At 32.2% G+C, this 14,271-nt stretch overlaps 1 long non-coding RNA gene across 1 annotated transcript; it reads left to right on the top strand.

Moving 5' to 3' along the window:
* The first annotated feature begins 1,796 nt into the window (after window positions 1–1,796).
* Window positions 1,797–3,610, top strand: LOC149906318 (uncharacterized). Its single transcript, XR_016457043.1, has 3 exons — window positions 1,797–2,249; window positions 2,667–2,802; window positions 3,593–3,610. It is a non-coding gene; the product is annotated as an uncharacterized LOC149906318 (long non-coding RNA).
* The last annotated feature ends 10,661 nt before the right edge of the window (window positions 3,611–14,271 follow it).

Raw genomic sequence — 14,271 nt, 5'->3', positions numbered from 1 at the left:
AATAAACAAAAATAATAATTAATAAATAATTATTAAAAAAAAAATTATGAGGCGTGCACTTTTGGATTTTCCAAACTAATTTAATATTTATTACAAGGAAGCCCTGTGTGGCCGCACCATTGCACTGATCTGATTTGATACGATCTAATGTGAGATAGATGTCCAGATAGTAGCCAGGTGGGCGTTTATAAATGTAGGTATATAATGTTTAATGCTATGTGTGGTAATGTTTTGATTGTTTAGAAGTCGGTAGCTTGTAATTTTAAGTGTGATGTTAAAAATAATCATTTGAATTCAATTGCCTTCAATAGTTCTTCGCCTTCAATAGTTTTAAGTTTCACACTATCTCTAGAAAACTCTTTATAAAAAAAGACGGGTTGCACTCCGGGAGTGCCGGTAGAAGTGAAAACTTGATTATTAACGTTGAGCATGTTTGATATCCATCCGTCTTACGCTTTTTCGATGGTCACGTGTCCTGACGCGAGTTTAAGATTTTATACCCAACGCCGCTAATGAAGTTTTCACTTCAAAAATAAATAAAACAATCAACTATTTATAAAAAGTATTGTTAGGGATAGGGTTAGTATCTTTGAATCTTGCCATATAAGTTTAACAGAAGTGAAACTTATATGGCAAGATTCAAAGACCAAAATCGTCGCCGCACTCCATGACGTGACGGTATTGCCATTACGCGCCCTTGAAATTTTAATCTCGACGCGCCTAAAGAATTTTCATTTAAAAAAAAATCTTCTATATTTTTCATCAGGAAAATCGAGCGCTCTAGTCAATACGGTTTACGGTTACAATTCTTTGAACAAATATCGCTACGAACGTAACGGGTAGTTAACGAGCTATATATTCATAACAAAGCCGTCGTGACTGACGTTTTGCAATAACTGAATTCTGTTCAATCTGTGAGGATAGGGTTGCCAGGTATTTAAATGTTTTCTTTTATTATATTACTAGCTTACCGCAAGCGGCTTCGCCCGCTTTGTCTAAAACCTAATAAATTATATATGTACTAAAACCTTCCTCTTGAATCACTCGTTCTATTAAAAAAAACCGCATCAAAATCCGTTGCGTAGTTTTAAAGATTTAAGCATACATAGGGACATAGGGACAGAGAAAGCGACTTTGTTTTAAACTATGTAGTGATAAACGCAAAAGTTTGTAAGTATGGACGGATGGATGTATGGATGTTAGTTTTCTTTTTTTTCTTTCTAGTTACTCTATCACGTACCTAAAACTACTGGGCGGATTTGGCTGAAAATTTTCCAAGAATAAAGGTTATACAGAGCTATAGAAAAACTACACATGCCGTGGGTGCAACCGCGGGGCACAGCTAGTAATAATCTAAAATTATATAAGGTATAATTTTAATCTTAAACCATTTCAATCAAATGTCTCAAGAACAATCAAAATTATTAGCTACATAAATTAAATACAAAATTACCGAAGCTTGATACAACGCTAATATTACAGAAAATAATATAGTAAAGATTTCACCTCTGAACCACTCCATTATGAGAAAAATTTAAAACTAGATACAAGAAGAAGGGCAATGATGAAACACAATAAAAAATTAAAATAGGCAAATTAATATCGTAATAGTCGAGAATTTATAAAGCAAGAAAAGGCCCTATTAAGGCGAAATGAGACCCAAAACATACGTTTCGAGCGCACGGAGAATTATTTTTTTTCTTCAAAAACTTTGAATTTGATTTTTTTTATTTATCGATTTATTAAATTGAAGAGTTTGTTTAGTGACGTTTGGGAACCGAAACACGATTGACAAAATTTGCCTCGATAGAAAAACGTTGTGAAGTTGGCCAAAAATTAAACGGAGAATCAATTTCATTTGGACAATAGTAAAGTAATATCAATGAAATTTTATCCACATCCACTTCCATTCAATTCTTGAGGGACGTACGGGATTAGATTTTTCAATTAATACATCAGTAATTTAAAAAAAATATATTTATAAACTATGAGCAAAAAATTGCGCGCAGGCCGGTCGCTTCCGCCGTTCCGCCTCCTGTTAGTCGACGCCAACGCGTCTTAGAGAGCAGTCCTGTACAACTTTTTCGCGCGGTGCCGTTGTCTACTCGCATACGTGATTTAGTGTTAGTGTTACTAAAGTTTTTCATAAACATGGTGAATTTTGGTGGCCAAAACATTGATGGTGAGAACATAAGGAAGAAAATGTTGCGAAGGCAGATGAAGAAACTACAGTTATTGAATCTAAATAGGTAAGTTTAATGTTTATCATGCTTATTTATATTTATTATGTCTTTCGGTCGCTACAAGTCTAAAGATTTCAACTTCAAATATTTTGATTACTAGGTATATGTTTACAATTAGTCTAAATTGAGAAACGCATAAATGAAAATCTGATAGTTATTTTTATTTGTAATAAGTAATATTATTTTAGTCATATTTTGAGATTGCATTACCTATTTATGATTCTTGTATTAGTACATATATGTTTACAAAGTCTGAATTTAGCAACGCACAAATCAAGATTTTATAATTTTATGCACTCTGTCTTTATTTTTATTTATAATTTTATTATTGGTATAAATAGGTAATGTTTTAGTTGTTTTTTTGAGATTTCATTTTCCAATAAATATACTACTGATTTGTGTATGTATGTTTATTTCTAATAGCAAAGCGCGACCACGAAAAATCCGATGTGCAGCTTGCAAGCCAGGATGCAATAAAGACACGTTGGTCTTTTAGACCAACCATGATTACCAGAAACTGATGTGGATCTTCAGACAGTTTCACATACTACTTTTTTGTGTAAGTTTATTCTTATGTCATTTATTTATAAGTCATAAGATTGAAGATAGTGGAATATTTCAGACTAGTGTAAGTTATCACTGACGGGTAGGTGTGTGAGACCAGTGAGATCGGAAACAATTTTTATTTCAACCCTATTGCGTATAACTTTTTGTTTTTTTTTTTATGGTATTATAACTATTGTCTGAGGTCTTTCACTGCACCGGTAATTGTAATTTTTTTACTTATTAGATATCATGCTATTTTAGGCTTATTGCTGATCTACTAACAATTCTATACACATGTGAGCAATCCCAAGACAAGGATTAGATATAGGATATTTATTTATACATATATCAATTCGAATGAAAGTATGTATGAGTAATTTTTTAATTTTTTTGTATGAATACTATTTGCATATTATGCATTAGCATAATGACTTATAAATTTTATATAAAAAATATTTGAAAAATTTGTAGTAATGTAACTATGATGCCGACTTTTTTACGAGATAGGACAATAGAGCGATAAACGAACGGACACAGCTGCGAAATTTTTTACTAATTGTTAGAATAATTGCGGTCAACCGTAAAATTTTGCAAACAAAAGAACGATTTTCTCAGAAAGTTTGCTATGTAAGACGCCGACAATCGAGTTTATTACGGGCTAGGATAATAAAGCGACAAAGGAACGTACACAGCTGTGCAATTTTTTCTAGTTTTGATGACAGTATCTTTATAATAATCGTGGTATTATAAGAGGTATTATCAATTAATTGTTCTCCTATTATAACTTATTATGATTGTTTCAGCACCTCAATGTACAAGGATAGCTCAAAGTAACGGGCAAGAGACATATTTATTTACGGAACAAGGAGTAGAAGTCGTATCAAGAGAGATAAAATGGTAACAAAACCAGCATTCGAAAATATCTGATGTTAAGTATATCAAAATGTCGGATATATTTATTCAAAAATAATCAAAATTGTAAATAATATTTTTTTGTCTTTTATTGTTTTTTTTTCAATAAATATCATATAAAAACAAAAACCCGTTTTTTAAATCTTTTAAAACCGATAATAATGTAAAAAAAACAAACGTAAATAGCATTATTCTATTATGTATTTTTATTATCATACTAGCGGTCCGCCCCGGCTTCGCCCGTGGTACATGTTTACGTTTTCTCTACATAAGAACCATCCTCGTACTTGAAGGAATATAATAAAAAAAGAATTATCGAAATCGGTTCAGCCGTTCTCGAGTTATGCGCTTACCAACACATTTTGCGATTCATTTTTATATATAACTAGCGACCCGCCCCGGCTTCGCACGGGTGCAATGCTGATACTAAATACACAAAAGAAAAACTGTGAACGTTGTATATAAAAACATAGCGGCCCGCTCCGACTTCGTATAGATAGCCTGGCGGCCGGCCGGTACCGCCGCAAACGCTACGTCCCGCAATTTTTAAATCTGTAATATCTTCGAAAATATTCACTTAAATCATACGGTGTAAAGGGCCATATAGATCTATATTAAACGAACAATGTATTCAAGGTATTTAATTGGTTAAGGATTAATGCTGTATTGGTTAAAATCGCATCGAAAATTAGCCATTATTTTTCGTAAAAAGTAAATGACAAAAAAATGTTATTGTGGGTTATCCATAAGAGATAGACATATACCATCGCGGACTTTTCTATAGACCTTTTCAATGTGTATAATACTTAGTACATTATTTTGATAAAACTCGTAGCCTGCGTTTGCAATGTAAGCGGAAAAAATGTAATTTTTTACGACATCACTTTAGAAACCTCAAAAATAACAGTACTTCTCCACTATTTAATGGATGTTATTATACATATAAACCTTCCTCTTGAATCACTCTATCTATTAAAAAAAACCGCATCAAAATCCGTTTCGTAGTTTCAAAGATTTAAGCGTACAAAGGGACATAGGGACATAGGGACAGGGAAATCGACTTTGTTTTATACTATGTAGTGAAGATTGTACGTAAAGTCCCCATGTCGAAAACCTATAAAATTTGTTTACAAAGATTTGCAAATAAGCTAGTAACGTAGGTAGCGACAATTCTAACAATAACAAATAATTACATCATAAAATAATTTAGTCACAAGCTCATTTTTTGTAACCAGATTTGTACCAATTAAAAATCGACCTTCGTGCAAAGGAACAAAGGTCGATTTTTCTACTTCGATGGGCCCGGCAACGAAAAGACGTTGCCGGATCGCTTTACTCAGCTTTAACCGCGCGAATATTATGAATATAAGTAAAGTTCATTGAACCTCCGTTAGTTCCGTATGTTTCCGTCATCTATTCAGTTGTGTGGCGTGGCGAGGGGATTTTTGTGAAGCGTCCCGCGCGCTCTTATGCTCCACCCAGGGGGCGTAGCCCAAAAGGTGCACAAGCATGATTGTATTTCGTCTTAACAATCGAAAATTTGTTTGACTAAGGGCTGATTTTTCAATCCTTGGTTAAAAATTATTCATCGAGTAACGTTTTAAACTACCATTTCAAAAATGTATTCTAATTGTCCGTATTTGACAGTTTACAGGTGACATTTTAAAATGTTCGTGTAATACTTTATTAGACGGATAAATTTTAACCAAGGCTTGAAAAATCGGCCCTAAAATACTAAGAAGTAAACAACGCGATATTTTGCGGAACCCTAAAATGTATATATGAATGAATTTCGTTACAAGCGTGTAATTGAGTCAGCGGTTTGTCGTGACGTTAAATAATTCATAACTCTATATTTTTATTAAAATACTGATTGAAACCAGAGTTTATTGGACAGAATTGGAAATATGATATTGTTCGATTGAATTTTATGACAGCATTATTATAATATCATAGCTTTGTGTTATTTTTACGTTATAAATAAGGGTGTTAACCTTAAATTTAGAAATATTATATTGATTTGCTAGTATGTATATGTACATCCCGTCTAAAGCAGCGCGTTGGTACACGGTGGGGTTTTAGTCAGTAGGAATCCGACATAACCCACGGCTCCTTCCCCGAGAGCCGTGGGTAACTTAGGCAAGATTTCCCCACTTGAAAAAAATAAGAATATATGTACTTATTATTTCTTCTTATTATTTTCCAGGGCTACAACTACATAAAAATAAATTAAACTACATACTAAGTAAACGGAAAATACATGAAAAATCACACGTCTTTAATGCTCTTGGTAATAAAGCTTCGACTTTAATTAGGTAATCGTCGGACTGTCAAGCAGCAAATTCAATATTGCATCTGAGAAAATCTGTCACACTTATTTAAAAAAATGTGTGCGTGTACTAGTGTACACACGTAAGAAGTGAATCTTCTTTATGAGCCTTATTTTTTAAAAATTAATTTACTATACAGAAATACGTCGAATCACGCGTGGTAGGAATAAGAAAAAGATGGCGCGTAACGGAAAAATGTCACGCGTAACGAAAAAATGTTACACTAAATTTTTTTCCAACCCCGATAAAGAAGTTTCACTTCAAAAATTAAAAAATAGCCATGGAAATAATAATGTCTATAAGATTTGTATATTATTTAGGAGTAACACATTACACAATCGACGCAAGAACTTTCTAGCACAACATCTAAATACCAATAAAAATTATTTATTCGACAAATATGAATAAATATCGTAAATCTTGAGCGTTTTTAACTATGTTATTGTTAGTTCAACTTATTTACATCATAATTCCCAATCAAGAGTTGTCTGGGAAGCAGTTTGCGTATCCGCTTGTTATCTTGTAGAAATATATCTTCCTTATTTAAACATTTTCTAGAACTGTTTTACTGTTAAAACCCTTTTAACACTGCCCATCTATTATAATTACCTATACTAATTCAAATACAACAGGAAATGAGATTGTACTGTTTTATAATTAAAATTATAATTGTAAATTAATCCAGCGTAACTAAAATAAATAATCTTATATATAAAAATGAATCGCAAAATGTGTTGGTAAGCGCATAACTCGAGAACGGCTGAACCGACGATAATTCTTTTTTTATTATATTCATTGAAGTACGAGGATGGTTCTTATGTAGAGAAAACGTAAACATGTACCACGGGCGAAGCCGGGGCGGACCGCTAGTTGTAAATAAAATAGTTGTTAACATAAGTTCTTAGATCATCTGTCACATAATGTTTGTAATGTTATAAAATAAAAAATATTTTTTTTAAACAATATCATGAACGTCATAATATGGATGTTTTATTTATATTTTGGATTTAGATCGTAATATATTTGTTGTACCGCAAAAATCTCAATTGTAAGTAGGTAATATAAGTTTCCTCTAAATAAATGCACCTGCAATTATTATTGAAGTAAGAATTTATCTTATTCCATAATCATACACGCGGGAACGGAATCGACAGCTAATTGAAAATGTTTTATTTATTTTCACATAATAGCCACTAAGTAACTGGCAACATTACAGCATCAGCAAGAACCAAGTTCCAATCGTCATTTATCATCTGTGATAAATATGACTCGTGTTAGACTTGCAGGTGCAAACGTGGTGTCGACACGTAAAAAAATCAAAATAAATGACGTCCGCGTACCTACATTCAATTCAATCGATAGGCTACAATAATATTAATGATCAATCATAATTCTACCCTTGCTTATAAATATTAACTCTTTTAAATGAGATTCGAATGCAACCTCTTTTTCATTCATTGATTTTATAATCTGCGCGCTCGGTTTTCCCGCCTTTGCTTTGGTATTCTGTAGGCAAAATGCGAATTTTTTTTTTAAATTGTTACTCTAAATGTTAATTATTGTGTGTTGATTTGTTTTTTGTAGTCTTTGATTGATTTATGTATGGATTTTACACGACATGAGTTTATGTAATAACAAATTATTGTACTGATACGAAGTGCATTAAAGCAGTTGATCTTTTGCAGATTGGATGAAAATGTATCTCCAAAGAAGTTTCATTACAAGAAATAGAGAAAACCTTTCCTTTGTTTTATTTATCCATACCTACATAAAACCAATTCCCGTTAAAAAATTAATATATTCGTAGAACTAACACCAATTAAAAAAAAAGTAAAGCGGCAGTCTCTACCAGAAATATTAAAGTAAAAAACAATAACGTTATTTAATAAATAGACACAGGTTAATATAATAGGACCAATGAATGTACAGAGACATTACAAATAACAAGTATTTAGTGCGCGGCGTCACGCTGTGAAAGCCCCTTTGATTAAGCACTGCCATTATTTGCTATTGTAATGTATGGATTTATTACTGTTTTTAAGACGGAGATTATTGTAGGTGCATATAAAATATAGGTACTAAAATTGACTTGAGTTCGATGTTTGTTATAAGAGTTTTAAGGTCAATTTCTTATCCGCGAAGGGTTTCTGTAAAATTTGGAAATAAATAATAATACCTACCTACTTACGAAACTACGAAATCAATATAGAATAAGTGTAACAATTAATTAATTATTGTAGATCAAATCCTCCTACATTTTTCAAGGATTCGATGGATAGGTATAAAAAAAATATTTAAAATCTGTATATTTGCGTGCTTGTGAAAATTTGAAAGAATCATAATATACTTAAGTTCAAAATAAATAAAATAAGGAGACACCTGAGATAAATCTACACGTATACCTACGTAAAGATGAGAATAATTTACAGAAAATTAAGTAATATCTACGAACATATTTATCCAGAATTGCTATTTCCACGGAATGCACAAGATGTACTATTATACAATACAAATCGTATCGGAAAGGCGTTCTGTCATAAATTAAACTATGACACACACATTAATCACTATTTAGCTGTGTGTTGCAGTAGTTGCTTGCATCGGTAGCATCAGAGGGCCATTAAGATAGCGAAAAACGTATAAATTACTTGGATAATTATACGGTTTGTAAATATTCATGATATTAGGGGGAAAGAACGACAGAAAAAGCGGAAAAATAATTATATCATAGTTTTAATTTGAAGAATTGGTAGTAAGTTCTTTATTTTCTGTCGCATCGGTCGTTTAGGGTATTTACAATATGTATTTGAATACGTGAAGGATGTTTTGCGGCCACCGTTATTTTTAATTGAGCATTAAAAGTGTCTAGGCAGACTATACAGTCGAATAATTGTCTCGATTTCAAGACTGGTCCACTTTTCAATATAAGAAATACAAATTCTAACTGCGAGCCTATTAATTGTTATGAAATTAAACGTAGAAGAGTATTTACTTCTATAAGTTAGAATCTGTGAAAGAAGTACACCAGAAATGTATCATTTAAACCATTCTTTACACAGATAACTATACCCAATAAACGCGGATGGCAAGGCCGCATATCTAAGAGATGAAACTAGTCCGGCAAATAGGCACCTGCATCAATCATTGCGCGATATGTATCGGCTTTACGCTCTGTGCACTTGCTAGCCCTTTGTATTGATGGAAACGCGTATAATTCGTGTTTATATGTTTTATTATTAATATTGCGTATTGGGCAAGGTTCTTAGTATGTATGATCAAAGGAGGTCATATTTTTGCAGTTGGTTTTCTTACTATACGACAAAAAGCTCGAAAGTTTTTGGTCGTATGTAAGACTTATTAAAATTTAAATCCGCAGACAAAATTCTTATGAAAGGAACGTAGATAGTTCTGGAATAACTTGAAAAATAAAACATCTCATATATCTTTTTTATTTTTCTTTAAATGCCGAAGCTGAGGCAGGCGATACTTTATGAACACAACGTGGAGCGAAAAGGATATGAACAATGTACATATAAATACGTTGCAGAAAAAAAAAATAGTTATGTACATATTAATTTGTTTGGAGACAGAGTTTCACTATCATTAACTATTTATATCAAACGAATCAGTTGATTAAAAGCTTACAATGTCCATTAGATATAAGTAGAAAATGATTTCAGATGAAATATTATTACAAAATTAACTGACTATCAGAGTATTAATATATTCTAAGAGCACATTTCAATTAAATATATCTATTTTATTAATGAGAAATAACTTTGATATATATTTTTGTAATGTATGTAATTAATTTAACTCTTACCTATTTTACTCGAAATTTCTTCATAGGGTTGTCACCGCATGGAAATATAACTTGGATGTTACGCGGCGTTTATATTTTTCCGATATCTATTTGCTTTAAATACATAAATGTCTGATATTATAATAGGATAATGTATAGTATACTTTTGAGTATTGTTTGCCATTGAAAAATTAAACATTATATTCTCTATTGTCCAAAAAATTCGACATATTACTCGACTATAAACAAAAAAGCTTTACACGTATTATTCGATTAATTTTTATTATTCGACCGTTATTTTTATTTGTGTGTAAAATAAGGAAGAATGAGTGCTTCAATATAATAGTACATTTATAAGTAAGTAAGTACCTACATTTCTTTCTTTTGTAATTTACTCAGGATATTGCATGTAAAGACCAATCATTTTTTTCATACACAGATGCTTGTGTTATTATACAAAAACACTTAATTAAACATAAACACGAACAAGTCTTTGCAACTTTATTGTCTATCTAAAGTCTATTTTCAGTCATTAAAATATAAAATTGTTTTTAAACATACGTTACTCCTAGACAGCTTAATTTACTTAAGTGTACAAATGACAGCAGGGTCATTAAAATTGTCAAACACAAAACATGCATAAAACAAGATATTTACATGATGTAATATGAGGATAATGCAAAAATATTGTAACCAATTATAGGTATAGGTATTAGTTTGACACAAACTTTATTCACAGCTTATTGTATCTTCAATAACAAAATATTACGCCATAAAAGGATATAATTATAAAGTTATATATGAAATATTTAACAGCACAAATATATGAGTTATATTATATTTATAACTAACAATTTATAAGCTATTGCTTATAACAGAGAAAACAAATCTTATACTCTTCTTCTTTCTGTAGAACGAAGCTTGCTTAATATTGGGTAATAGATGTAAATATTTTTTTTCGGATGAGCTAGCATGACACGTTGTCTTTACACAATAATCTTCATCTATATGACTTAAAACAACTATAAAATAATCCAAAAAATATACACTAACCAATGAGAACGCTGTCTTGACCATTGCTGATAATATTTATCCATAGATCATATATCGATTGTTTTTCGTGAGTGACAACCCTAAGCATTGGTAAGAGCAAAGCGTCGAATATGCAAATAGCAGATTAGCGCGATACAGCATTGGCTTCCTACAGATAGCATCGGATCTGGCCCCTCATTATGCTTCTATCGTTTGACCCCATTTGTGACCCAACACGGGTACAAATACTATCGGTTTCCTAATCTTTCTTGTTTAAACTTTGATGATTAGATCGAAACAAATGTTTGGAAAAGCGGAGTGTTTATATTCTAGAACATTCTGGCATAACTTTTTATATCCTTTTGAAATGTATGTGAATGCCGGGGCGGACCGCTAGTACCTATATGTTTTATATAGGTACTAGCGGTCCGCCCCGGCTTCGCCCGTGGTATTTACACTATCCTATCTTTCAAGTTGGATCGAACTGCACATGGTGTGCGAATTTTATTATAATCGGTTAAGTGGTTTAGGAGTCCATTGAGGACAAACATTGTGACACGAGATTTATATTGAATTTATATTTTTGGTTTTATGGCATTCAAATGCTTTATAAATATAAATTTATAAAGAATAGAAAAAATTCGATCACGAGGCGGGACTCGAACCCGCATCCTTACGTGCCATTCCGGGGCGGATGCCTGAACAACTCAGCCACTCGTGACCATGGTTCCCGCCTCGTGAGATTTATATTATATAATATTAAGATAAGATATATATTTTAGAACATTGTAACATAGCATTAGGTGGGTTCACAAAAATATTTTATTTATTACAACCATTAAATAACAAGAAACAATAAAAATATATATGGTACTAGAGAGATGTATTACAATTGGCGGCCTTATCACTAAGCAGTGATGTCTACCAGGCAACCAAGCGGCAAAAAAGCGAAATATTTAGTAATAATTAAAATTAAAATAGTTATTTTATGTAGAAGAAAATACGAGTAAATTCATATATCCACATAATATAACGTCTGTGTTTACTAATTGAGTTGAACAGGAAACAAGTTTAATAATTAACGCAGCACACGCTTCATGTTTTTAACTTTCAGTAGTTCTTTTTATCGGAATTATCTAAAACGTACACAGTACGTCCAGTTTTCCGTTCATAAAAAAGGAAGTATCCGTATTAAAAAGCGGTAATATATCACACCTATTCATGTCTTCAATAAAAACGTGGAAATATGCAACAGGCAACCCCCCATATGGTATGGTTATCACCCATAATACCACCATTACCCTGTACCAAATATGGCCCTCTATCGATAGTACTATAATGCTTTTTCTTGCATTAAACGATATTGCTATTAGTCAATAATTGCTGTTTATGAGCTAAAATTATTTTCACGTTAATCTGGGTAATTACTACAGAAATAAAACTAAAAAAACTTTTATAGGCTTCATATGAAAAAAAACTGATGTATTTTCGTAACTTCTTGAATGAAAACATCGTAATAAATAATAGGTAATATAATATTTAACACCATGGGAGCTGATTTTATTATGTAATAAGTATTGTATGGTACAAAAAAAAATAGTTCTTTACAAAAGTTACATGTAATAATTTTCTTGTGTTAAGCTTTTAAAACATCGGAATGTTTGTATGTGTGTCTGTCCAGTGTCAAGACACAATACATACATTTGGACATCTTGCTGAAGTATATGCGGTTATTGAGTTAACCATAGAGCGAGGAACTTTTGGCGGGAGTGGATTCAATCTCAAGAGGCCCTGTTTAATATGGGGCATTAGATAAATTCTATAAATTATATGGTAAAGATGGAAGCCGCTGGATGCAGGCCGCCGGTGACCGGTCGTACTGGAAGTCCTTGAGGGAGGCCTTTGTCCAGCAGTGGACGTCCCACGGCTGAAACGACGACGATAATATGGTAAAGATTGTGGAAATTATACGATAGCCAACACACTAAGTGGAAATAAATAAAACTCTACATCTAGTAAAAAACGCATGATGTAGAGTTTTATTGCGGTATAATCTATTATTATATTTTGATCTTTTTATTATTTAATCAAACGTCGTCAACATCTATTTATTTAGTATTATGAATAAAATAACACACATACCTACTGATTCCATCTTTGAAGGCAAATTTAACTTACAATACACTTAATTATTCCATGAACAGATCCATTTATATTAAGGCAAGCAGGGCCCCAAAAGGTAGCAAATCCGAGGCCCTGCACCGTCCGCTCACGCCCCTGGCAACAAGCATTCAATACACTTTCAAAACGATTGAACAAACGCTTAATTTACGGCAATAAGTCGTGAGTTTCACCGTAAACGGCTCAATTGGGTATTTGCATTCAAATAGCTTTTAAGCTTCCCTATTGCTCGCAAATATATCGGTTCCAGTTTGTTTTATTGGCCGTGTAGAAAAACGTGTTGAGTGCAAGCATAGTGAGATGTTGAAATGGTTAGTGTTATGACTTAAGTAGAGGATCATTAAGGCGTGTATCTTTATTGACACCTGGGCAAAATGGACGGTAAAATTACGCACACTTTTATTAAGTTCTAATCGCAGTCGATAAAATATCGCACGCTTTTATGGTAGCGTCTGCTCGTTCTTTGGACTTTTAGTACCTACTACTTTTCAATATGTTCAGGAATGACATTTGTTATGGGTTAAAATATGTAATAAAAGCATTGGTATCTATCTATGCTATAATTATATATGTATTTTTTATGTGTATGTCTTTATATATTATTTCTTATTATTAGAATAAGTCATCTCTCAACCTATGCGCCGTCTAAATGTTATTTAATTATTGTTAACAGATCTTTACAGCTTACATCATAAATTGGTAGCATAGCTAGTGTAGCAGAATAGTTTATTAAATCCAAGTTCTAATATAGCTTTAGCATAATCAATTTTGTTAAAGGACGGGACGCCCCCGCGCCGCCGCTAAAGTAAACTGACCATTGGCTACTAAAGCTGCGATTTTATTGGTACAAGCGAATCTAGCGCATTAAAATACCACGTGTATAGAAATATAAGTTATTGTATGATTACATTAGACTAGCAATACTTCTTACTTTATATGTATATCGTGAGTGGCCTGCCAGTTGCAAAAAAAAAATTGTAGCAGTAGAAGAAAAAATTGTAGTTGAAAATTCAAATACGTTGCTTAGTGGAGTTATTATCTAACTATTTTATTACGGCTAAATCTAGCTAGAATCAACTTCACTCACGTTGTGCATACGATATTAATGATATTTGAAAAAAAAATCCTGAGCATTGAATACTGAAAGAATAGTAAGCGATCCATTCAAATAGATTCAAATTTTTTTGTCCATTCAAGCGCCTATTACATTAACGAGCCCGCTAAA

This window comes from Colias eurytheme, chromosome 8 (assembly GCF_061535395.1).
Source record: "Colias eurytheme isolate Ceu_HAF_F1 chromosome 8, ilColEury1 Martin Lab GWU primary, whole genome shotgun sequence".
Taxonomy (NCBI): Eukaryota; Metazoa; Arthropoda; class Insecta; order Lepidoptera; family Pieridae; genus Colias; species Colias eurytheme.
Note: the sequence above shows the minus strand (reverse complement) of the source record. Positions and strands in the feature narration are given on the sequence as shown.